Consider the following 23710-nt stretch of genomic DNA (forward strand, 5'->3'; position numbering starts at 1 on the left):
GAGGGAAGAAAGACTAGAGATTGAGTTAATCACTAATGGCCAATAATTTAATCAATCATGCCTGGGAAGTTTGCTCTAGGCAGGGACCACTGAGGACTTGTGAGCAGAAGTGAAAAAGAGGAACTGATGAAATTGATGTTTTAGGAAGATTAATAAAGCCCGTAAACCTAACTGCCAATTTACAGGAAATACAGGGGATAGAGAAACCAAGTTAAACACCACCACAAGGAAGTAATCAGCCAAATCCAGGTTGGGGGGAGGGGGTTGGATCAACAGGACAAACGATCTGGTTTTTCTAACAAAGCAACAACTTTTAAAAAGTGCAGGAAAAAAATCTGCTCAAGAAAAATAATTGCATGTAATGTGTGGACTTTGAATCCCAGTTCAAACAAATCAGCTAGGGAAAACAATCTTTGAAGCAATGCCAGAAATTTGAATATGGAACAACTATTATGTGGTGAAGAATTATTAATTTTGTGCTGGCATGGTGGTTGAAAGGGAAAACTGTGTTTCTCCTCTATTACTCTCACAGCATATCTGAAGATTAATCTGGATAATTGTTGCATATGTGTTGGTTACTTACCTAAATATCCATTTCTCCCTTCTTTATTATTAAACAAATTCCAATTTTGTTCAGAGCTGCTCTGTGCCCATCTCTAGGAGTGGATCATGTTAGTCTAAGCCAGTCAACACAATCCTGACCCCCATCTTCAGCTTCCCTCCAGATCTGGCAAACGAGAAATAAGGGGAAATCAGTGGGAATTCCTGAGAATGCTTGTTTTGGTAGATGTTTATAGAGGCAACTGGCCATATCCCTATATTCTTCCTGCTGTGAACATGGGTGTGATAGATGTAGCTATAGTAGTAGACATTTTGCTATCCAATAGGAATGACCAAGAGAAAAAACATAGATGTCAATTCTAACATTGTTCTTTTAAATCAAAGCCATCAATTGCCTACCTTTGAAATAAACTATTTAAGTCACTATGATCAATTGGAAGACAAATTTATTCTTAAAAATTGGTTTGGTTTAGAGGAAGAGTTAAGATGGAGTAAAGGAAATCACCATTTAGTGGGCAATTGGGATCAAGATTATGGTGTTAGAAAGGTGCTGTCAGATGTGAAGGAAAATCCAAAGAAAGTATTCAGAGAATTGAGTTAAATCATAGGACATCTAGTGAGTGCCCACCAAGAATTGGAAAATTGCTTGGTGTAGAAAAGCCCACACATCTGGTATCAGATTCCTGGTACAACCATGTATGGCATCATCCAGAAGCTGCTATTGGAAAGGCTTCTTGAAAGGGCAACTAAAGCTTCTGCTTGGAGATAACCCGGCAACGATGGGGTCCCATCCTTAGATATGGTTTATATCTTAAACCAATTACCACCATATGGTGCTGTGTCCCCAGTAGGAAGAATACATAGGTCTGAGAATCAAGATATGGAAGTAACATCACTCCTAGTGACCTGTCTGGGATATTTGTGCTTCCCATCTCCAAAGCTTTGGCTTATTTGGTTCTCAAAGTCTTGGGTTCTGGAAAAGAGATACTTCTGTCAGGGGATACAGTAAGAGTTCCACTAAACCTAAAGCTAAGCCTGCCACCTGATCTCTCTGGGCTACTTGTGGCAGTAAAATTGCAGGTGCAGAAAGGAATCACTGCAAGGACAGGCGTAATAAACCCTGATCATGAGGAGGTAGGACTGCTGCTACCAAACAGAGGCTGGAAGAAATATATGGAGTACCCATGATCTACTAGGTCACTCAATACTCCTATGCCAGACTTTTACTATAAATGATCAAGTAGAGCAATTGAGGTTTGCTAAGGGGATGGTAGACAGAAGCTCAAACTCATCCCAGGCTTTGAGCATTTAGATTAGCAGAAGTTCTAGTCAAGGGGTATGGAATGTAGAGGAAATGTAGAGGAAGATGTTAGTGAGAATCAACTATAGCCTCAGGACCAACTACAACAGCCACTAACCACTAATCTTCATTTTATAAGCTTTACTATAAAATACAACAACCAGAGTCTGGAGGTAATTGTGTCTGGATAGAAGGAACTTCCTGTGAAAGGCAAGCAGACCTGAACAGGATCAGGGGTAGAATGAGTTGAATGCTGTTGGAGCCCCACCAGATCCCCTTCACTAGGCTGATGTCCCATATCCCCGGCTAGTGTGCATGGTAGCTGCTAGCCCCCTGCTCCAGAGAATTGCCTTGGGCCAAGTGGGAGCAGCCTCACCAGGAGGTTTTATATCCACTTCCTTGACTGGCTTCTTATCCCTGCCCTAGCCTGCTTACCTCACTTTCCATCTCCTGAGAACACTTTCTCCAAAACTCATCTCACAAATGATTTCCGGCTTCTAGGACACATGATCTAAGATGCTGTCTTTTTTTATTTGAAATATGTCCCCCCAAAAGACATGTTCAAGTCCTAACTCTCAGTACCTGTGAATGTGACCTTACTTGGATATAGGGTCTTTGCAAATATCAACAAGCTAAGAGGAGGCCATATTGGATTAGAATGGACCCTAATCCAACAACATGAATCCTTGTAAGAGGAGAGACACAGAAATAAACACACAGAGAGGCTACCATGTTATAACAGAAACAGAAATTGGATTTATGCTGCTATAAGGGACTGCCAAGGACTGTCAGCAACCGCCAGAAGCTGGGAGAGATAAGGAAAGATTCTCACATAGAGCCTTTAGAGAGAGCATGGCCCAATTTTCAGCCACCCAGTTTGTGGAATTTTGTTACAGTTGCCATAGGAATCAAACACATTGTTACTGAAGACCCACCTTAAATTTCAACTTCCCTGTGAAGATTTAGCAGGTCACTCTGTCCTATTAACACCTCTATCACCTCCAATCATCTGTTTTTCCTCCATTCTCCCCTCCATTCACTGTCACTTACCATGCACAGCCTAAGAGTGTTTTATCACTTTTCGTGGTGCTAGACTGCTAGCTCCTAGAGAGTAGAGACCAGGAATGATACTTATCTAATTTCCCAGTTTAAGGAATCTCTTTGGTTAGTATTATCTTTTCTATAGAAAACTCAGAAGGATGTTTAATTGTGGACTCTTATTTTAGCAAACACCCCCAGTGCATAAAAGATAGGAAAAAAGAAAGTTAAGAATCACTAAAACAAGTTTTTTGTATTATGAAAAGTTTCATTTTCTTTATGAGTTGGACCACTTTGACTCAAGGAGGAAAACATAAAGCAATGACATAGGAGGACAGACTGGAAAAAATTGCAGGCTGGTAAAAATATTGATAGATGCATAGAATATTTGAAAAAGTTGGATTTGTTAACCTCCTTACTTAAAAAGTCTCTAAGGGGCACCTGGGTGGTTCAGTTGGTTAAGCATCTGACTCTTGGTTTTGCTCAGGTCGTGATCTCTTGGATGGTGAGGTTGAGCCTACGTCCAGCCCTGCCTTGGGCTCCTGCTCAACAGGGAGTCTGCTTGGAGATTCTCTCCCTTTGCCCCTCCCCCCATTTTCTCTCTCTCTCTCAAATAAATCAATAGATAAATAATTAAATAAATAGATAAAATAAATAAATAAATAAATAAGACTCTAAGACTGTTTGATCCTCTGAGTTTACCTCATTTGCAAGACTCATGCTCTTAAATTCCTCTGGAAGCTAAAGCATATTTAAAACAAATACAGGTGAGCGGAAAAGGGTTATTTGTGGATATAATGGAAAAACAGAAACAAGCTGGTCTCAATTTCATTCTCTTTGATTTCAGTATCCAAGAACACTTATTAATTATGGAGACATTCATATTCTGACCTGCCCATTGCTTGTTAGTGTTTGTAATTTATATCTGGAAAATTTCCTTTGAGAACAAGTATCCTACAGAATGCCAGTGATCTATCAGGACCATATTTCTGAGACTATTCTCTTCTGATTAGACTGTTCTGGGAGGGTAGTATAAGGGAGGTGACAAGGAGAGTACTGCTAGCCCATAGAACAAGAGATTAATAGTATCAATAAAAAGATCTCATTCTTGGGAGCTGTGTTGGAAATTGTTGCCTTAGCATACATTCTTCAAAAACAATTTGTAGGATTGAACTTCAGGATGGAATTCACTAGTCAGATTTGTGGATAACTACAAATCTTTCAAATGTAACATTTTAGGCTAGTCAACAACAACAACAAAACCTAAAAAGTCAAATTTAATGTTTGTTTTTTCCTAAATCTCCAGAGGAATGGTAGAAATGATTCAACCGTAAACCACTTGGATAACTTTAAATAGAGTAAGATGAGTCATAGTCAGAGTTTGCCATTGATGTGAAATAATACAGGTAATGAACAGAATAAAGGCAAGATCACTTAGGGACATATCCAATTTTATATATATAAAAGAATTAAAAATAAAAAATCCCTTACTGATTATTCTAGAAGATTTCTTTTTTCCCCTTAAGGCTTTTTTGTTTTTCTCTTTTTTCCTAAAATACGTCATAAGGTTAGCAGAATGAGGACACTATTCTTCTGCCCCAAATATCTTATATTCAAAATATTCAAATGTAAAACGGATCAAAAAAGAGCTCCAATTCTGGAAGAAAAAGAACATGAGAATGTTTAGAGTATCCAGTGTCATTCTACAAAAACCTTTTCTTTCCTTGTGAGAGTCTTTGATACTCTGCCCTGGAAAACCAATACACAGTATTGTACAATTTGATAATGTGTGCATACTGCTCTGTGAGAAGTTGGCAGAAAAAATAAAGGGAAGAAATAATACTTGTAGTTTTAAAGGAAAATAATAAGGTCACTGCAAGTAGAATTTTTTCTTTTGTCCAGTCTCAGTACCCATCATTTTTCTAAGATTGGATTTCATTTGCATTTCCATTCTGGATACAAAAACTTCATGTTAGTTCTATCAGCTCACCTGCCTGTGACAATCTCAAGATCTTAATAGCCAGACCACCAAACAGGAAATGGTCATGCAGATCAAGTGTTGGAACCTATCAGTACATAAACCTTGCTTGCCCGGAGTATTTTTTAGAGTCTGTCCAATATTTCCCATTATAATATATAAATTTAAGACCCATGTATTTTGTTTATGTCTCTTTATATTGAACAGAAATAGGATATATATTAGGGAAATTAATTTGCATTTATCTACTTATTTGTTTCCATTTTATTGATTCATTATCATTCATTCCTTTAACACGAGTCAGGAACTGTGCTAAGTGATGGAAATAGGAAGATGAACATTATATTTTTCTTCAAAAAGCTCTTAGGAAGGTGGGGGGCCAAGCACTAAGATAGAATGTGATTTACAAAGAGATGCATCCAGTTCCAAAACAGCTCCACTCAGGTGAAGAAAAACATTTAGGGCCCTTCCAAACCACCAGGACAATTAGCTCTGATCTCAGATAAGTCAAAGAAACAAATCCCCACTCAACTGGGAGTTTGTTCTGTGTAGCTTCCTAGAAGTAGCTTCCTAAAATCCTTGAAAGCCATTTTCTACCTGTTCTCATTCCAAGAGCAAGTAACTTTGAGTTTGCTTTGCCCAAAACCCTTCTTCCGAGGTTGTTCATATTTCAATTAGTTTTAAGTAGTTCTCCATGGTCTCGGTATGTTGTTGTTTCAGTGTTGAGGGGAAGTGGGAGGGCAGGATTGCATCTATTTAAGGAATTTTTCCTGCTAATGAGTAGGGCCACTCACTGCCTCTACTCTCCTCACCTGGCCTTCCAATACCATGTAGCTCTGGCATCCTTTATAGGACAAGAGAAAAAAAAAAGACTCAAGGTAGTCTAATCCCCCTCAACTGGTCCAGCACCATTCCTTTCACATTCTCTCTGTCCCTTGGGCTTCCTGGTCTCTGAGTTCTTTTGCTCATACAATGTTGAGTTACCCTGTTAGTTTCTAACTCCTCATTCTGAAGTATGGATGACTACATTTTTCAGACTCTCCACCCTATTCTGACATTCATAACTCTCTGACCTTTATATTTTATTGCCACTTCCCTTGTTCTTGGTACCTGCCTTGCTTTCAGGGAGGGTGAGTAGTATAGTGGAAAGAAAGAGGCTTAGGGGAAAGTGATGATGAAGTGAGTTTACCTCTTGGTTGTGGCTCTCTACTGGCTATGTGACGTTAAGCAAAACCAAACCTCTCTAAGCCTCAGTCTCAGATATTATTACCTTACAAGGTTTTTGTGAGGATTGAGATGACAATTGTAAAGCACCTACTATATAGTATGACTGATAAACAGGAGCTATTTTTATCTGTATGCATTCCCTACATACAGCTAGGGTGGGACATACCCACTTACTGTGCAGTGTATCCATCTACTTGCTGTGCGTCAAGAACCATGCAAAATTCTGAGGCTACAATGTGAGGCATACAAGGACTCTGTCCTAAAGGAGTTCACAGATCTTGCAGAAAGGACAAGTATGTACACAAATTATTATGGTACTAAGTAATCATACCACAGTAAAAATAAAGACACAGTACTTTGAGAATACAGGAGATAGGAAGACTGCAGCATGTGGCTCACCAAAGAGGAATAAACTCTGTTAAGACAGAATTCCAGAAAGGGAATTGTGCACATACTTTTGCCAATTTTAGATACTAGAATCTTGATAAGAGAAGTCAAATTAGCCTACTATCAACAATAAATTATAAAATGTACACAGTAACATCCACATCTTTCTGAAGGTTGGTCAGGATTTGGACGGCAAAATAGATATTTTACTCTAGGTATTTCAAGCAGGAAAGTTTTAATGCAGGGAATTGTGCTTTTATAAAACCACTGGAAGAACAGCAAAAGGAAGGTCAGAGAAGGCAACCGCTACATTTCAGGGGTACTGCTGGCTTTTAGAGAGTTGAGAAATTGTAAGAATTCCAAGAAACTAGACAATGATCATAGCACTAAGATGGGTGTTTGGCAGTAAGGGTCGCTGTGGTTGCCACAAAAATCTCACCTCTGCCAAAGCCTAGGCATCTGCTTACTGCTGCCTACGTAACAATATGTGACTTCTGCTCAGCCTTCCAAATCTCACGTAAATGCCTGCATTTTCTGAAGCTTTTATACCTTGGGGCCAAGAAGGACTGCTTCTTCCATGATTAGCTAATTCCTAGAGATAACAAACAAATCACCAGTTCATATGCGAACCAATCAATCTAGAGTCCACACCCCCCATCATCTCCTTTATTGACTCTCATACTCTTGGGTCACTATCCTGCTGTCCTAATCACCAGACAACTAGGAACAGCCTCTATGACCTAGAGCCAGCTGAAATTACTCAAGCTAGCCAATCCTAAACTTGTTTGCCTGCCTCACTGTTCCTTCCCCTGGAAACCACAATAAAGGATCTTGCTCACATTTTCCCCTCTCCCTCTGCCTCCTGACTGACACTGGTAATTCCTGTGTGGGTGTGGTGCCCGGTGGCGTGGTGTGCCCCCTCCTCTTGGGATCTGTGAGTTTAACAAACTTTCTTTTCATTGGCGGTCATCTCCTGATCTGTTGGCCTCACCATACCTGAGTAATAATAATAATAATAATAATAATAATGATAATAATAACCCTACATTTTAATACAGTGTCTCTCATCAAAGAAACTAATCTAGAATTTGCTGGCAGGGATATTGAGAATATAGTTTCCACACTTCTAACTACTGTACAAGAGGGCAGTGCATGGAACAAGAAGAGTAGTGTTGAATTCCTGAGAGATAGTCCAGCATTCTGAGTCATGAGCTGGTGATAACCCTCAGCTAGTGTGGCTAATAGAGTAGTTCTAGTATGGTCCAGCTTACTCAATTCAAGCAGATTTGACTATGTTTTATTTTATTACTCTTGCTACTAATTTTTTATAGTTTTAAAACTTTGATTACTCATTACCCAGAGTCAGCCTTTAAATACTCATCGGTGATCCCCTCAGAAGGCTTTGCCCCACATGCTTCTTGCTGCACACTTAAATTGCTAACAAAATGGCTGCAATGACTCAGCCCCTCCTTTAATCATTGTAGACCCTGTTGTTTCTCTTGCCTCATCTGTGTCATGTATGCTGTGGCATGAAAGAGAAATTTAGAAATCCTTTTGGCAGGCAAAGTCACATCCTGCTTGGAGTATGAGCTGAAAATGGATACCTAGTAGCACAGCAACTGGCACTTCCTATGCAATAACTTTAAACTTTCCCCATCCCAACAGAGGAACCCAGGGCTTTAGTATTTAACCACCTCTAGAGCTGGAGAGTCCTGATCTAGGCATAGAAGACTTAGCAGCTAAAGAGATTTTAGACTCACTCTCATAGATTAGCCACCAATTTATGGAGAACTATGATTGTAGAAGGTTATTTTAGGTTGTAGAAGGTTATTTTAGATTGTAGAAGCTTCTTTGGGAAGAGGTATGACTTCCAGCCTTGATTTCAGGTAAAATTTGATCCCTCTACCCCTAGACTGATACCCTAATAATCCCTGTACACCATTGTTAAACACCAGCAGGTGCAGTAGTTCAGAAGAAACTTAAGGCATTTTATATTCATTCACTCATTCATTCATTTATTCAAGAAATGTTTATTTCTTCCTCTTCCCCTTCTCTTCCCTTTTGGAACAATTCAGTCCTAAAGTCTTTTTTATGGCCAGACCAATATAGGCATCCTCACCAGGATGAAGGGAGTTTAGGACCCAGAGCCTGCCCAGTGAGGTGGGTGACCATGCAAGGGGTAGGGAGGGAGGTAATTCCATTATGCATGTGGACATCCACATGGGGTAAGAGAGTGTCAGCAAAGGAGGATATTCTGCATGGAGTAAACAACCCTAGGCAGAGTGAGGAAAGCATCCCCCCAGAGGAGAGCTCAGCATACTGTATGGGTGTCCACAAGGGTAAGGGGAACACACAGATGCAGCCTGGTTGTAGGGTGTCAGAGCCTGCATGTGATGAGGATGGCATCTGGGGGGCTGGAGTAGAGTATCCAAACCCACATGGACTAAGGAGGGCATCTGTGCTGGGAGGGGAGGCAGTGGTGGCAGGAGATTGCCTACATGAGTAGGATTGGTCAAATTAGCAATATATTAAGGATAGTTGGTGCCAGGGTTGTCACTGTTGATGAGGGAATTAGAAATATGGAAAGGGAGAAAACTAAACTGAACCCTATGAATTTTGGATTAGAATTGGAGATCTCAGTGAGAATTATAGTCTTCAATGTACAAATTTATTCTCAATGTTTGTCCAGTAAGAGGGCTTGGGAGGACAATGAGCACACCTAGCACCAAATCTTAGTTTTGAGAACCATTCTCCACTGAAAAGAACTAGGACTCTGTGGAAAAGCTACGAATTCCAGGGTTGGGGTGGAGAAAAGCTAGATGAGTCTGGAACATTTGTGTCAGAAAGTAAGAATGAGGGGCGCCTGGGAGATTCAGTCATTAAGCCTCTGCCTTCAGGTTGGGTCATGGTCCTAGAGTCTTGGGATCGAGCCTCACATCGGGCTCCCAGCTCAGCAGGAAGCCTGCTTCTCCCTCCCCCTCACCCCCTGCTTGTGTTCCCTCTCTCACTGTCTCTCTCTCTCTCTGTCAAATAAAAACATAAAATCTTAAAAAAAAAAAAGTAAGAATGATGATGAGGCACCAGAAGGATACAGAAAATGTTTTTAAAAGTAAAGGGAAAAAAAGAAAGCAAAGGATGCAAAAACCAGCTTAAATCTGGGACAATGTAAACAGCAATATAAAAAATGACGGTAATGGATTATATAACCCATTGAATACAATAGGAAACCAAGAGATAAAACTGATATAAATAAATGCACAAATGAAAAGACTGGTGAAGAAGAGGATATCTCCAAGTATATCTCTTCAATTAATTATTAATCACAAAAGGACAAGAATAACTTTACAGTGGAGGGGACTGGCAGACATCCCCGAAATTAAGGGTTCAAAATGAACATCATCATTATGGGGACAAATCACCACCTGATATCATGCAATACGAATATTACTTCTGCAGTATCTCTGTCAAAGATGCATAGCTTGAGTCTAATCATAAGGAAATATTATTCAAACTCAAGTTCAGGGACATTCCAAATAATTAGTCTGCAATCTTCAAAAAATCTTCAAAAGATCAAAAAATCAAGAAAATATCGAGGCAATATTATTCCAAATTAAAAGAGATTAAAGATACTTGACAACTAAATGCAATGTATGATTCTGGACTGGCTCCCTTGCAATAAAGGACATTATTGGGATAATTGGTGAAACTTGAGTGGAGTCTGAGGATTAGGTGGTAGTGATGCATCAATGTTAATTTCCTGATACTGGTCATTGTATTGTGGGTATGTAGGAGAATGTTCTTGTTTGTAGAAATTACACACTCGAGTTTCTGGGGGTAATAGGGCATCTGGGAGCATCATCTCAAATGGTTTAGGAAATAAAAGAGTTCTTTGTACTAGCAAGTATTCTGTAAATTTGAGATTGCTTTAGAGCTTTTAAGAAAAAAAATACACTTTTAACTTTAGTTTTAAATTTACAGAAAATTATAAAATTAGTCCAGAGAGTTTCCATACATTCCATACCCAGATCTCTTATTATTAGCATCTTACATTTGTATGGTGCTTTTCTCACAATTAATGGATCACTAGTGATACAGTATTATTAACTAAAGTCCATAGTTTATTCAGATTTCCTTAGTTTTAACATTTTTTTTCTGTTCCATAATCCCATGTAGGATATCCCATTACATTTATGTAATCATATCTCTTAAACTTTTCTTGGCTGTGACAGTTTTTTAGACTTTCCTTGTTTGTGCATGACCTTGACAGTTTTAAGGAGCACTGGTAAGGTATTTTGTAGAATGTCTGCAAATTGGAATTCTTCTGATGTTTTTCTCATGATTAGTCTGAAGTTATAAGATTTTAATAAGGAGATCACAGAAGTAAAGTGTCATTCTCATCACATCACACATATGCTTCCAGATTCTAGTGATTATAAATAAAACTGCTGTAATATTTGTGTGCAGATTTTTACATAGACATACATCTCTTAATCGGTTGGGTAAATATCAAGGAGCACAACTGCTGCTTCAGACCATGTTTAGCTTTGTAAGAAACTGTCAAACTGTTTTCCAAAGTTGTACCATTTTTGCAACCCCAGCAGCAATAAGTGAGACTTCCCATTGGTTCATATCTTTGTCAGCATTGGTATTGTCAGGTTTTGGAGTTTTGCCATTCTGATAGGTATATAGTATTATTTTGTTGTTCTTTTAACTTGCATTTCCCTAATGACCAATGATTCTCATATGCTTATTTGCCATCTCTGTATCTTTGGTTAGGTGACCATTCACTGCCCATTTTTAAAATTGGGTTTTTTGTTGTTTTAAAGTATAAATTTAGAAAGAAATAAAAAAGAGAGAGAGAGAGATGGAGGGAAGGAAGGAAAGAGAAACAGAAAGAGAGAGAGACTTGTGCATGTACTATGTTCTGGGCACTTAAGATACAGTAGGGAACAAAGTAAACAATACTGCTCATGAAGGAGATGAGTATGCCAAGGAGTATCTAGGCAAGAGGCCTGGAGGCAGAGGCAAGCTTGAACAAAGGTCCTAAGGCAAGAATATGTCTAGAACTTTTGAGGAAAAGGAGTGGGGCCAAAGTGGTTGGAGGACAGTGAGTGAGGAGGGCAGTAGAAGAGGCAGTCAGAGAGGTCTAGAGTTTGCAAATCCTGATGGATCTTCTGGTCATGGTAAGGACTTTCCTTTTTATCTGAGTAAAATAACGAGTGCAGCAGAGTTTTGAGTAGAGGAGTGACATAATCTGACTTAGATCTTAAAAGGATGAGTCTGGGTGATGTGTAGGATATAGATTCTAGTGGTGCAAGGTTATAAGGTGCTGCAGTGGTCCAAATGAAAGAGGATGGTGGTGCCAGGATAGGTGGTAGAAGTGGAGGCAGTAAGAAGCAGTCATATTTTGGATATATTTTGAAGTACCTCCAGTGTGATTTCCTCATGGGTTGGATATGGAATGTAAGAGGAAGAAAGGAATCAAGATTCCAGTATTTTAGGTCTCCAGCAACTGGCAAGATAGATTTACTCTCAGCTGAGATGCAGATAGCTGTGTGGGGAGCAGGGTATGGGCAAAGGATCAGGAGTTTGATTTCAGACATATTTGAAACTGCCTGTTAGACATTCAAGTGGAGCTGTCAAGCAGGCAGGTGGAGTGGAGTTTAGGAATTTGGAGTTTAGGAGAGAGATCTGAGTTGGAGATACAGATATATAGTCATCAGCATATTGATGCCTTTAATGCTAGTAAGGCACGGGGGCTGATGATTCACTGAGAGGAGTGTAAACTAGGAAGAGGACCAAAGACTGAGCTATGCTGCATCATTAGTGAGAGTGACAAGAGTGGTTTGGGGGTAGCCATGGGCGTAAGCCTAGATTGGAGTAGGTTTCAGAGAAAATGGAAGAAGGGAAATAGGAAACAGTGAATGTAGAAAATTCTTTTGAGAAATTTTGCTGAAAGAATGAAAGAAATAAGCTGGGAGCTAAGGAGGAAAGTGAAATCCAGGAAAAGGGTTATCTTTTAAGTTAGGATAAATAGTAACTGGTTTGAATGCTGACAGGAGCCACCAAGTAGAAAGTGAAAAAAATTGATGGTGTTGGAGAGAGCGGAGAAGAATTCCTGGAGTGCTCCCCTTCAGTAGGTAATGCAGGGTAGGAGCAAAGAGAGGAACTGGCTTTATACAGGGATACTGAATGTTAATCTACAATAGCAGGAAGGGAGATTATGTCAACTATATGGATGCAGATACTGATGGAAGATGTGATAGGATTCTGGGGAAACTCTTCCATGGCTGCTCCATAGTGACTTTGGAGACAAAGTCATCATTTGCAGATATTTACTTTTAAGCATGCCATATTCACTCATATGTGGACTACAATATTGAGACTAGAGAAGTGGGGGAATGCATCCTCATAAGGGATATTATTTAGCTGAATTGTGGGGGTAGGGGTAAGGGTGAAAGGAATACAGGATTCCCATGTATAAAGGCATGGAAGCCTAATAGAACAATAGTAAATATTTTTCTGCAACTAGAACATAGAGTGCATGTTTGGACAGAGATGGGAGAGGAGGTTGGAATAGTATTTAGGGCTAGGTCATGTAATAGTTCGGAGATAATTTAATAGTTAATAAACAGGCTCAAGTAAGAGAGTGGATTAATAACATTTACATTTTACAAAGATAATTTGTTGGCCTTGTGGAAAATGAATTCCACTGGGGAGAGAGGTTCCAGTCCAGAAAACAGGTTAAAATATTGCAGTTATGCAAATGGAACATTATGAGGACGTAAATGAAGACAGCAAGAGAGGAGCACTAAAAGAGAACTGATTGATACATGTGCAGAAGAGTAGATGTGACTTGGTTGTTATTTGAATGTGGGGGTGAAAGGAAAGAAGAAATCATCCAGGATATGAAGGTTCCTAACCTAGGTTACTAGGTGGATGGTGAAGACCTTGACTATGGTTGACAGGTTGGGAAGACAATTGGAAGAGAAATTTGGGGGCAGAGGGAAAAAATGGGTTTGGTTTTAGACATTTGACCTCAAAGTGCTTTCAAATCATCCACAATAAGAGGGAGTTTCATGGGAGAGAGTTAGGCTAGAAATTCAGGTGTGGGAGAATATATATATTCAAATATATAACTGAGAATACACAGAAGAGATTATAGAATGAACAGAGAAATACATCATGAGGAATGCACCAACATTTAAGAGGAGGAGGTATCAAAGGGAATGAAGTAAGAATGGCCAGAGGGTAAAAAGAAGAACCAAATAAAGTGATGTCATGGAAGTCAAGGAAAAGAGAGTTTTAAAAGGGGGGCGGGGGACAAAGGACTTTAATGGGCCAAACACAAAGTAAAGTTGGTCTATCGATACAGAGATGACCCCTGAGAAATGATCTAATAAGAGTTGTGCAAAGTATTTACTTAGAATATGCCCAGATCTGGATGAAAACTTTTCTCTTTCTTCATTCACCCTGGGGTCTAAATAGTGGATAATAACTTAGTAAGCTGTTAGCTTTTCTAGTAATGAAGGAATGATGTACTGAGGTCTGAGGTCAGATATTATTCAGCTAAGGTAAGTGAGCTTGGAAGAAGGGGATGGGAGCCTAGAGGCTTTCCTAGAAATCTAACATCACTTCCTTACTCATTGTGTGGTGGCTTTTCCAGTTTCAGGTATAACCAGACAGTGAACTTTTTTTACTGTGTGTTAGTACTGCTTATAATTGCTATCTCTTTATGGGTTTATAGCCAAAAAGACCAACATGTAGTCAGATTCCGTTCCATGCTGGGCACATGTGCATGCCGATGTGTGCTTGGCAGAGGCATTCCTAATTTGCACAGCCTGTTGCAATTTGCCTCTTATGTTCACAGTCAGCCTGTGGGTTTTGTGCAGAAATAGCTATCTCATTCCTTGGAATTGCATTCCAAGACTGCTTCTCTGCAATGTATTGCTTCTCTGCACTATATTTATTCTCATCACCAGAGGTGATACTCTAGTGCTTTATGGTTTCCAAAACATTTTCACATTTAATGTATTTAATTCAAGCCTTATAATCGCCCTATAAGATAGATGAGCCAGTTGTTAATATTATTTCTATTTTATGGATGAGAAAACCAAAGGTCAAAGAGGTCACATGACTTCATGAAATTCAACAGTTAATATTTGAAAACATAAGAATAACAGCTAATAATTCTATTGTATTTACCACGAGCTAGCACTGTTCTATGTAGTCTACATATCAATTCATACTGTAACTCATTTAATCCTTCTGACCATCCTGCAAGAGACGTGCTATTTATTACCCTATTTTATAGATGTGGAAACTCAGGCACAGAGAGGAGAAACATCTTCTTCAAGCTAATAAGTAGTAGAAGAGGGATTCAAACTCAGGTAGTCTGATTTCCAAACCAGCTATCCTTGAACCTTATCTTCAATTAAACATGGTATTATATATATTGTGTGGCCTGAGGCTTACTGTAGCAAAATAGCATTTCCTCTAACACTTGTTGCTTAAATTAAATCACTTTGATTTCATTCCTCAAAAGTCACTTCAAATTCCACTTTTCCATGGAAGTATAGTGAGATAAACAATGCAGACTGTATTATAATGCCTAATTGTTGAGACCCTTTTCCTTCCATCCAATGTTAATACCACTCAAAGAACTCAGATTGCTTGAGATGCTGGGTTTGAGATTTGAGCTGGTTCTAGAGCTCAATCATGTATGAGTTCCTTCTCTCTCTCCCTCTTCCCATCCCACTCTTTCTTCATCCTTCCATCCCTCCCTTCCTCTCTCATTCTCTCTCTGGATCTCTCTCTGTCTCTTTGATTTGTAGAATCTGCCAATTTCCATTTGTAAGTACTCCCACCATGACTTATTTCAAGCTACTAAAATGATGTCAACAGCTTGCAAGGTTCCGGAAAATGTAATAATCAACTCTAAATTTATCCTAAGTATTTCTATGTAACCCACTTAAAACTCTTGACAACAACTTTGTAAGGAAGATTATATTTATTAGTCACATTTTACAGATGAGAAAACTGAGACACAAAGAGGTGACGTAACTTGCCATTTACCAAATGACAAAGTTAGGGTTTGGATGTGGGCATAGCGTTCCAGAGCCCCTGTTCTTATCTGCTATCCTGTGCTGCCACCCTCTCCAGTATTGGCTGGACCTTTCAGTTTCATCCTCAATGTCTCTAAAAAAGGAAGGGGAAAAAAACCCATCAATTGCTTTCAAAGTTCCCTGCCTGCTTATCCAGCCTCCCATCTCTCCATTCCATCTCTCACATACTACTAACAAAATTCCCTTTCTAAAGAAAAGAGCTAATCATATCATTCCCCTGCTCAAATACCCTCAGACAGTTTGCTGCTACAGATAGGATAAAATACAAATTCCTCTTCTTGGTATTCACGTCCTTTGTGGTCAGCTCTGAATGCCTTTTGTAGTCTTCATTGCAGCTCCCCTGAAACTTTTGTCTGCTTCAGTTACACAAATTAATTGTGACTTCTCAAACAGGCCATGTGCTCTCTTAACTCTAGGCACATGCTAATTTCTCTATCTTTCAAGGTCCTGTAAAAATGCCATTTTCTCTAAGGTCTTCCCACATGGCCTCCAGTTGGAATAAATTTATTTTCTGCTTCCTGTTGTCCCACTACATTTGACTTGTACTACTTCTACTACAGCACTTACAATGATCTGGTTTTTATTACAGTTATATTCTATAGTGTTGGAGATATATCTGTCTCCCCTACTATGGAATGAATCTTTTTTTGGGCAGGGTCCGTTCCTCTATATATCTCTCCCAGAGAATCCAGAACAGTGTCTTGCTCATAGCAGGCGTTGAATCAATAGTTGTGAATTTTACTGCTAGGTGATAGTGATGAAAATCTGAGCTTGGAGTAAAAGGAGTATTTACTTTCCTCTTTCCCAGTTCATAGGGCACTATCCACTCTAGATCAGTCCCTAAGGATGATGGGACTGCCAACTTCCTCAGTCAACTAGGGAAGCAACACCTTGTCCTGTGGCCACAAGGGGGCACACTGGTTGGGAGAGCAACAGCTGACCTGGGGAGGTCCTGTACCAGTCCCTAGTCTTGGGACTGTCGTCCTCCACTGATCTGGGATGGCACTGATGCTTTCCACTGCAGTCCTTTCCTTGGTCACAGACACAGCAATCTCCGGACTCAGAGCCATCCTGGAGGGTGGGGTCTTCCACATCCTGGGCCCAGAGTCAAAACAGCTTCCCTCCTTCATTCCCTCCCCACCTTATTTGTCTCTGCTTTTTAATTTTAGAACCTTCAAATATACAACAGAGCCACCTGTCCACTCCCCTAAGGTGGCTACCCAACTATCTGGAAAATCTATACTTTCTACTCCTACAGCAAGGCAGAGTTGATTTAGTGCCTTTAAGGACTCTTGGGTATGGTCAAGGAGTTTCTGGGACTTTCCTGGATAGAGCAGAAAAACATGCAACACCCCCATTTCAATGTGTGTACACCAATTCAAACCCCAAAGGGCATCTGTATCTCAAGAGTGGCACTACTGGCATTTGGGACTGAATAAATCTGTTGTACTATCCTATGCACTGTAGGTATTCACCAGCATTCTTGATATCTACCCATTAGCTGCCAGAAGCACCACCACCCTCAGTTGTGACACCCAAAAATGTCTCCACATATTGCCAAATACCCTTGGATGGCAAAACCTCCTGTTGGAGAACCACTACTGACATACGGCTTTCCACAAATTGCCACATAAATGACCCCGTCAGGCTAGGATTCTATTGGTTCCAGCTCCAGTCCTCCAAGTAGTAGTCTCAATCAGCTGCATATTGTCTTTGGGGTCAGTGTCTATAGCTTCAGCCCCTGGCTTCTGCACATTCCTGGATGGCTGCCTCTAGAATGGGGGCAAGGCTATTATCTGTGACATTAGTAGTGACTCCCAGATAGAACAAAATTGATAGGGGCATGTTTCCAGCAGGTGTTCTGTTGAGGTTGGGTACTGTTCTTTTGAGAATTCTCTTACCTCTGAGTCTGGCTCTGTGAACCAGGGCCTAGCATTGGGCAAAAAAAATGAACAAATAAAGTCAACCCCAGCGCTCTTTTTCTAATTAGCCTGCATTTCTTTGTAGAGAATAGTTTTGAAAGCATCTCATTTAATGGAATCTTGCCCTAAATTCATGCAACATAAGACATCTTCCTCAGCTGCTTTAAGAAAACACCTCAGAGCGCTTGGGTGGCTCAGTCGTTAAGCATCTGCCTTCGGCCCAGGTCATGATCCCAGGGTCCTGGGATCCAGCCCCACATCGGGCTCCCTGCTTAGTGGGAAGCCTGCTTCTCCCTCTCCCACTCCGCCTGCTTGTGTTCCCTCTCTCGCTGTCTCTCTGTCAAATAAATAAATAAAATCTTAAAAAAAAAAGAGAGAGAGAAGAAAACACCTCAAAGGTGTTTGAGGGGAGGGGAAATATCTATATCTATATCTATATATATAGATATATATAAAATCTCCTATTGTCAAATTTTCATCCTCCTTCAACACACACACACACACACACACACACACACACACACACACACACACACACCCTTTTTGACCCAGATTCTTCTTTCCCCCTTTTGAAAGGCTTAATGTATATATTTCTAAATGAAGATAAAATATCTTGTCAATGAACATTAGAGATTATTCACAGATCTTCCAATAACTTGCTTTTCTGTAAAATGCAAGAGTACAAGTTTATATTATATTAGTGTTCTGACTGTTTCTTTATGAAGCTTTTTCCTTGGTGTTAAATGGCCTAAAGTACCATATGTTTCTTAATAAGAAGCCATGTAAAAACCTACATTAATAAACTGAACTCAAAGAAAAGCTGCCCCAAGACGGCTCTAACCAATCCTTTTTATGGGCTTGCCAACAATTTCAAGATTGTTTTAATGAAAAAAATTTATGTTCCTGTCTTTGTGGACCACAGCACGCCAGTCCTCCCACCCACCCACCCCCGCCATTCACCCCCACCCCACTCCCCAGGCCCAGCCAATTCTCCAGTGCCCTACAGAAGGACTCACTCATACCTTGGCAAGTGGTTCACTGGAAGGGCTGAGCTGTCTGCAAACCCCTGCACACACACGTGGCCAGGCAGCCACTTCCAAGCCCTTGCCTGCTAACATTCCCAGGTACTACACTGCCACCCCCATGGCCACTTCATCCTCTCCTGGGGCTACACTGTGCTGGGAAGGCAGGGGAGCCTGCAGGGCTTAATGTCTTTAAAAAGGAAAATTCCTTGGAGCTCAGCCTGAGGCTCCATGAGCATGTTTCCAGATTTCATGTTTCTCAGTATGTAGGAGGGGAAAGAACACGGCCTTCAGATCAACATTTACCATTAATCATTGTCATTGCTTATTTATTTGCTAGTCTCAGCTACTGGATAAATTTACATGGTAAATTCCATAAAAGTGGGATTGTATTTTGTTGATCACATATAATGCTTAGCGGAAGCCTGGTTTGTCAATAAGCCTTCAATCTATATACATTGAAATTTGATTACATTCAAATTTTGGCCACATACTGGCTCTAAGTTACATAATAAATGTCGATTAAATGAATGAATGGAAGAGAATGTTAAGTAACTGCTACATATAACTACTAACATGATAGAAGTCACTCAATAAATGATGTCACCTTTATTTGTATTATATTTATTACTATTATTAATGCTAGCTAGCTATGTGCACTTAAGGCAATTTACTCTCTCTGAACCTCAGTTTTTTTTTTCATCTGTAAAATGGGTTGCATGAAGCCTTACTAGGCTTCTACATAGTAGAAGCCTTACTAGGTTACTACATAGTAGCCTTACTAGGTTACTATGAGGATTAAGAGGCCCGTGGTATGTACTCAATAAAGGTTGGATCTTCTAGTTCTCCTTTCACAGAAGTAATGACCACCGTACTTTCTACCACCTACCAGAACACAAAAATACTGCAGCCCCCCTTGCTCAACACATGAGATAACAAGGCCATAATCCCCCAAAGGAAAGATTCCACTGCAGCCTCCCCCTCCCCATTCTTATAGAGAGCATACAGAAGGAGGCATTCTAGTTTGGAAGGAACACTATCCAAATTTGTGGCTTATGTCTATTGATCATATGCTCATCATCTTTCTTTTGTACTTCTTTTTCCTTTGTCTCTCTTAATATAATTATTTTTGAGAAATACTAGCTTGTCTCCACAGAACTAACGGGAAGACAAAAGCACTATTAATTAGTTCTTCATGGTTCTGCAAAGACAGCAGGGCTTTGCCTAAGAGACTTGGTATGTAGTAGTATCTAGAAGGGTGAACTTTTCTTGGGGTAGGATGAAAATGAAAAGACACCAGACTGTGGTTCATTATGGCATCTCTTCCCACATTTCCCTAATGAGCTCTGGGTGTGTTAGCTTGTTTTTCTCTTATCTCTTGGAAGATTTTGGATTTTTTTTTAGATATTTTAAACATCATCTCTCATGAACTGTTATGTAGAAAAAAGGAGCAGATGTATTCTTGTGCAACCACAGGGACAGAGTCAAAACAATGGATAGCAGTCATATAGATGAAATTCTGGGCCCATAAAAAAGAACATTCCAGCAATTAGAATGTTATAACCAAAGGAAGTTGCTGCCTAGAAGGTGGCAAGCTTACCACTCCTGGAAATGTCCAAACATTTGGATAACCTTGTCAGAGATGCTGTAGAAGAGATTCTTGCTTTGAGTAGGCAATTGATCTACAGGACATGTGGCAAAATAGAAGATTCTTTGGCCTGAGGTTAACTTAAACCTATTTTTATTTCTGACCTCACATGTCTACCCAAGGAGGATGAACCTATATACTATGCTTAGTTCTAATGGGTCCAATATTAAGTTGGCTCCTTTCTTGGCTGAGGCCATCTGGCTAGGATGGAAGATGCATTTCAGTCAAGGGTTCTTTATGACTAAGGCCTTACAGTTGTTCTCTTAGCCCCTTGTTTGTCAAGCCAAGTTTACTATTTTTTTTTCTTTTTTCATCAGACTGGTTTTCCCCTCTGGTTTTCATCTGCATGAAAAGGTTCTGACCTTTGACTTCTCTTGACTCTTGGTTGCTGCACATGCCCTGAATTTTGCTTGCCTGCTTGGTGTCTGAATTTCTCCTTTGCCTTGATCTTAATTTATATTTTGTACCCAATTCCTAACTACCTGCAAATTTACTATGATGGTTAAGTGATTGAGTTCTGGATTAGCCTGGGTTCAAATCCTGCTTCTTGCTAACCAGCACAGTTTAGACAAGTTACTTTTGTCCTCTAAGCTTTGTTTTTCTCAACTGTTAAATGGAAATAATTATAGTATCTATGTGACAGGGAAGTTGGCACACAGTCTGTGCTCAGTAAATGTTACTACTACAGCATCTCTGATTCCGCCTATATTCTCAGGTCCCAGCTTCCCAATCCTTCTTGATGCTCTGACACCATAAACCACTATCCCAATACAAACAAAATCTTAATTTAGGCTTCCTTGCTTAATAAGAAGGACATGTTCCAGCTAAGTTGGCTATAAACACATTTCCATAAAGTAAGTCCTATTTATCTATTAAATTTTATTATAAAATTGAAAACCCATTTTTTTCAAAAAAATATATATAATGAAGTGGAACTTCAGAATTCAAAACATTTTTAAAGAAAAATAACTTACCAATGAGATATTAACCATATTCAAAACAGTTGTCACAATCACACACTGTTTACACAGTTACAATGGGGACAAGACAGTAAGTACAAGAAGCATGGAGCCCCCAAATTCTATCCATCTGTGATGTATGATCCTTTAGAATGCATGTGTGACTAAATTTATAAATTTGTAAGTTTAGAAGTCTGTCCAGCAAAGTGAGATCATTTGTCAGTGTTGCAAAATCACTACTCACTACTATGTTTAGCGTTATTATTCCATCTCAGGACAGCCAACTTAAAGAGAACCAGATATCATACGGGTTCAGACAAGAGGGCTGTGGAAAGGTTTTTGATGAAACAGGCGCAGTGCATTCTTGTTAGCCATTGGCCGTTTCCTGAATGTGTCCATCAATCTAAAACTCACCAGACTCCTGGAAGCAGGACTTGAACCAAATCTAACTTCAATCCAAAAGCCAAGCAGACATGAACCTGAATGTTAATGTATTACTAAACCATGAACTGAAGCAACTTTCTTGGAGGAAGTGGGAAAAAAACCTACTGAACCAGTCTGATTTGAAGCCGAAACTGTATGTTTTATGAAACTATTGAACTGGAGAAAAAAATCAGATCAAAATATTCCCTGAATTTAAACTAAACAAATAAATTTTTATTTCCCTCAACTTGAGTCCCTCCCTACAAATAAGGTTTACTTTAATGCATATGATATTTAATTCAATACACATATAGTTTATCTTGGGGTTTTTTCTCCCTGTCAGTTTTCTTCTTTATGGAAAGGGAATGATGATCCCTACCTAGTTACTGGGAAGATTCAGTGAAATAATAATCCAACACTTCTATCACCAGCAGCATCATCATCATGTGATCTGCATTGTATCCAACACACAAGGGGTCAGCTTTGCGCTTTAAGTCCGCCAATGTGTTCACTGGCCACCAGAGGGCAGCAAAAAAGTAGAAACCCTTGCGGGAGCTAACTGTGGAACTTGTCTTATAAGGACATACACTGAGGGCTTACTATGTGCCAAATACTGCTCTAAACACCTTGCATATATTAACACATGTAACCCCTAAAACCATGCCATTAGTTGGGTTCTGTTATTCCCAGGGAGAAAATGAGGAAACTGAGGCAAAGAGAGGTAAAGAAATTTGTCTACAATCACCCAGATAATAGGTGGCAGAACTAGGATTTGAACACAGGCAGCTTGGTTACAGAACCTCCACTCTTAACCTACCACCATACACTGCCATTTGGTATTCATTCTGGAGGATGTTAACCTGGAAGAGGTTCAGATCCTTGTATGAGTGGAACTGTAGCCCAGGATGACCTTATACACTCTGTCTACAGTTCAGAACCAGAGAAGAGTCACAGCCTGAGCCTGAGGATGGTGATATGGTCAACACTAGTGTTATGGACTAATTCAGGGCACAAGCATCAACCAAGTAAACAGGATAACATCTAAGAAGGGGGATGGGAGGAAGATGGGATTCAGGCTAAATGTAGGAGAATGATCAGGACAGTTGCTCTTGACAAAAGAGAATAGTTATTCTCATGGTGGCAGAGTCCAAATGGCTCATCCTTCTGAAGCTGCAGTGTGTCTTGAGGTTTAAAGAGCCAATACTAACAAGACAACAGGGAGCTGACTTGGTTCCATTTTCATAATTTCCATCCTCTCGGTTTTTTTGTTGTTGATTTTTTTTAATGGAAACAGTAACAACAAAAAAACCTATCATCTTGTTCATCACAGCTCTCTCAAAATGATGATCCATACTGACTTCCCAATGTCTTCCTTTCCTACACTTTCTCCAATCCACTGCAGTCAGAGTTCTGCTATACCACTTCACTGAGACTAATCTCACCAAGGTCACTGGTTATCTGCCAAATACCAAATCCAGTAGCTACCTGTTATCTTTTCAGATGTACCTGCAGCTTCTAGCATTGTCAGCCATTCCTTCCTTTATGAAACGCTCCCCACCTTGACTTAAAATGCCTAATCATCCTCAGTCCCAAATCTGCTGCTTCTATGAACACCATTTTGTAATCTACTTACTGGCTTCTTTTTTCCATCATCTCTTGTCAAAAAAATGTAATGGCTTTTAACTGCCCCCCCATCTTCACTCTTGACATTCCAATCCATCCTCAACATTGCTGCAGAGAGAGCTTCTCAAAATATGAAAATACTACTCTGATCATAATTCTCCCTTGCTTCAAAACATTCAATGTTCATGTTTCCCCATCATGAAATTATTTAGCATGGCATTCAACAGTCCTCTTGACTTCTTGCCTACTTTCCCATGTGGTTCTGACAATGTCTCTACCTATGGTCTTTGTCTACTCACACTACTCAAAACAAAAAAAGGAGAGAGGGAAACAAGCCATAAGAGACTCTTAACAATAGAGAACAAACTGATGATGGAAGGAGGTGGGTGGGGGTTGACTAGATGGGTGATGGGTAATAAACAGGGCACTTGTGATGAGCACTGGGTGTGGTATGTATGCGATCACTGAATTCTACTCCTGAAACCAATACTGCACTA

This window comes from Zalophus californianus, chromosome 4, assembly GCF_009762305.2.
Source record: "Zalophus californianus isolate mZalCal1 chromosome 4, mZalCal1.pri.v2, whole genome shotgun sequence".
NCBI classification, from domain to species: domain Eukaryota; kingdom Metazoa; phylum Chordata; class Mammalia; order Carnivora; family Otariidae; genus Zalophus; species Zalophus californianus.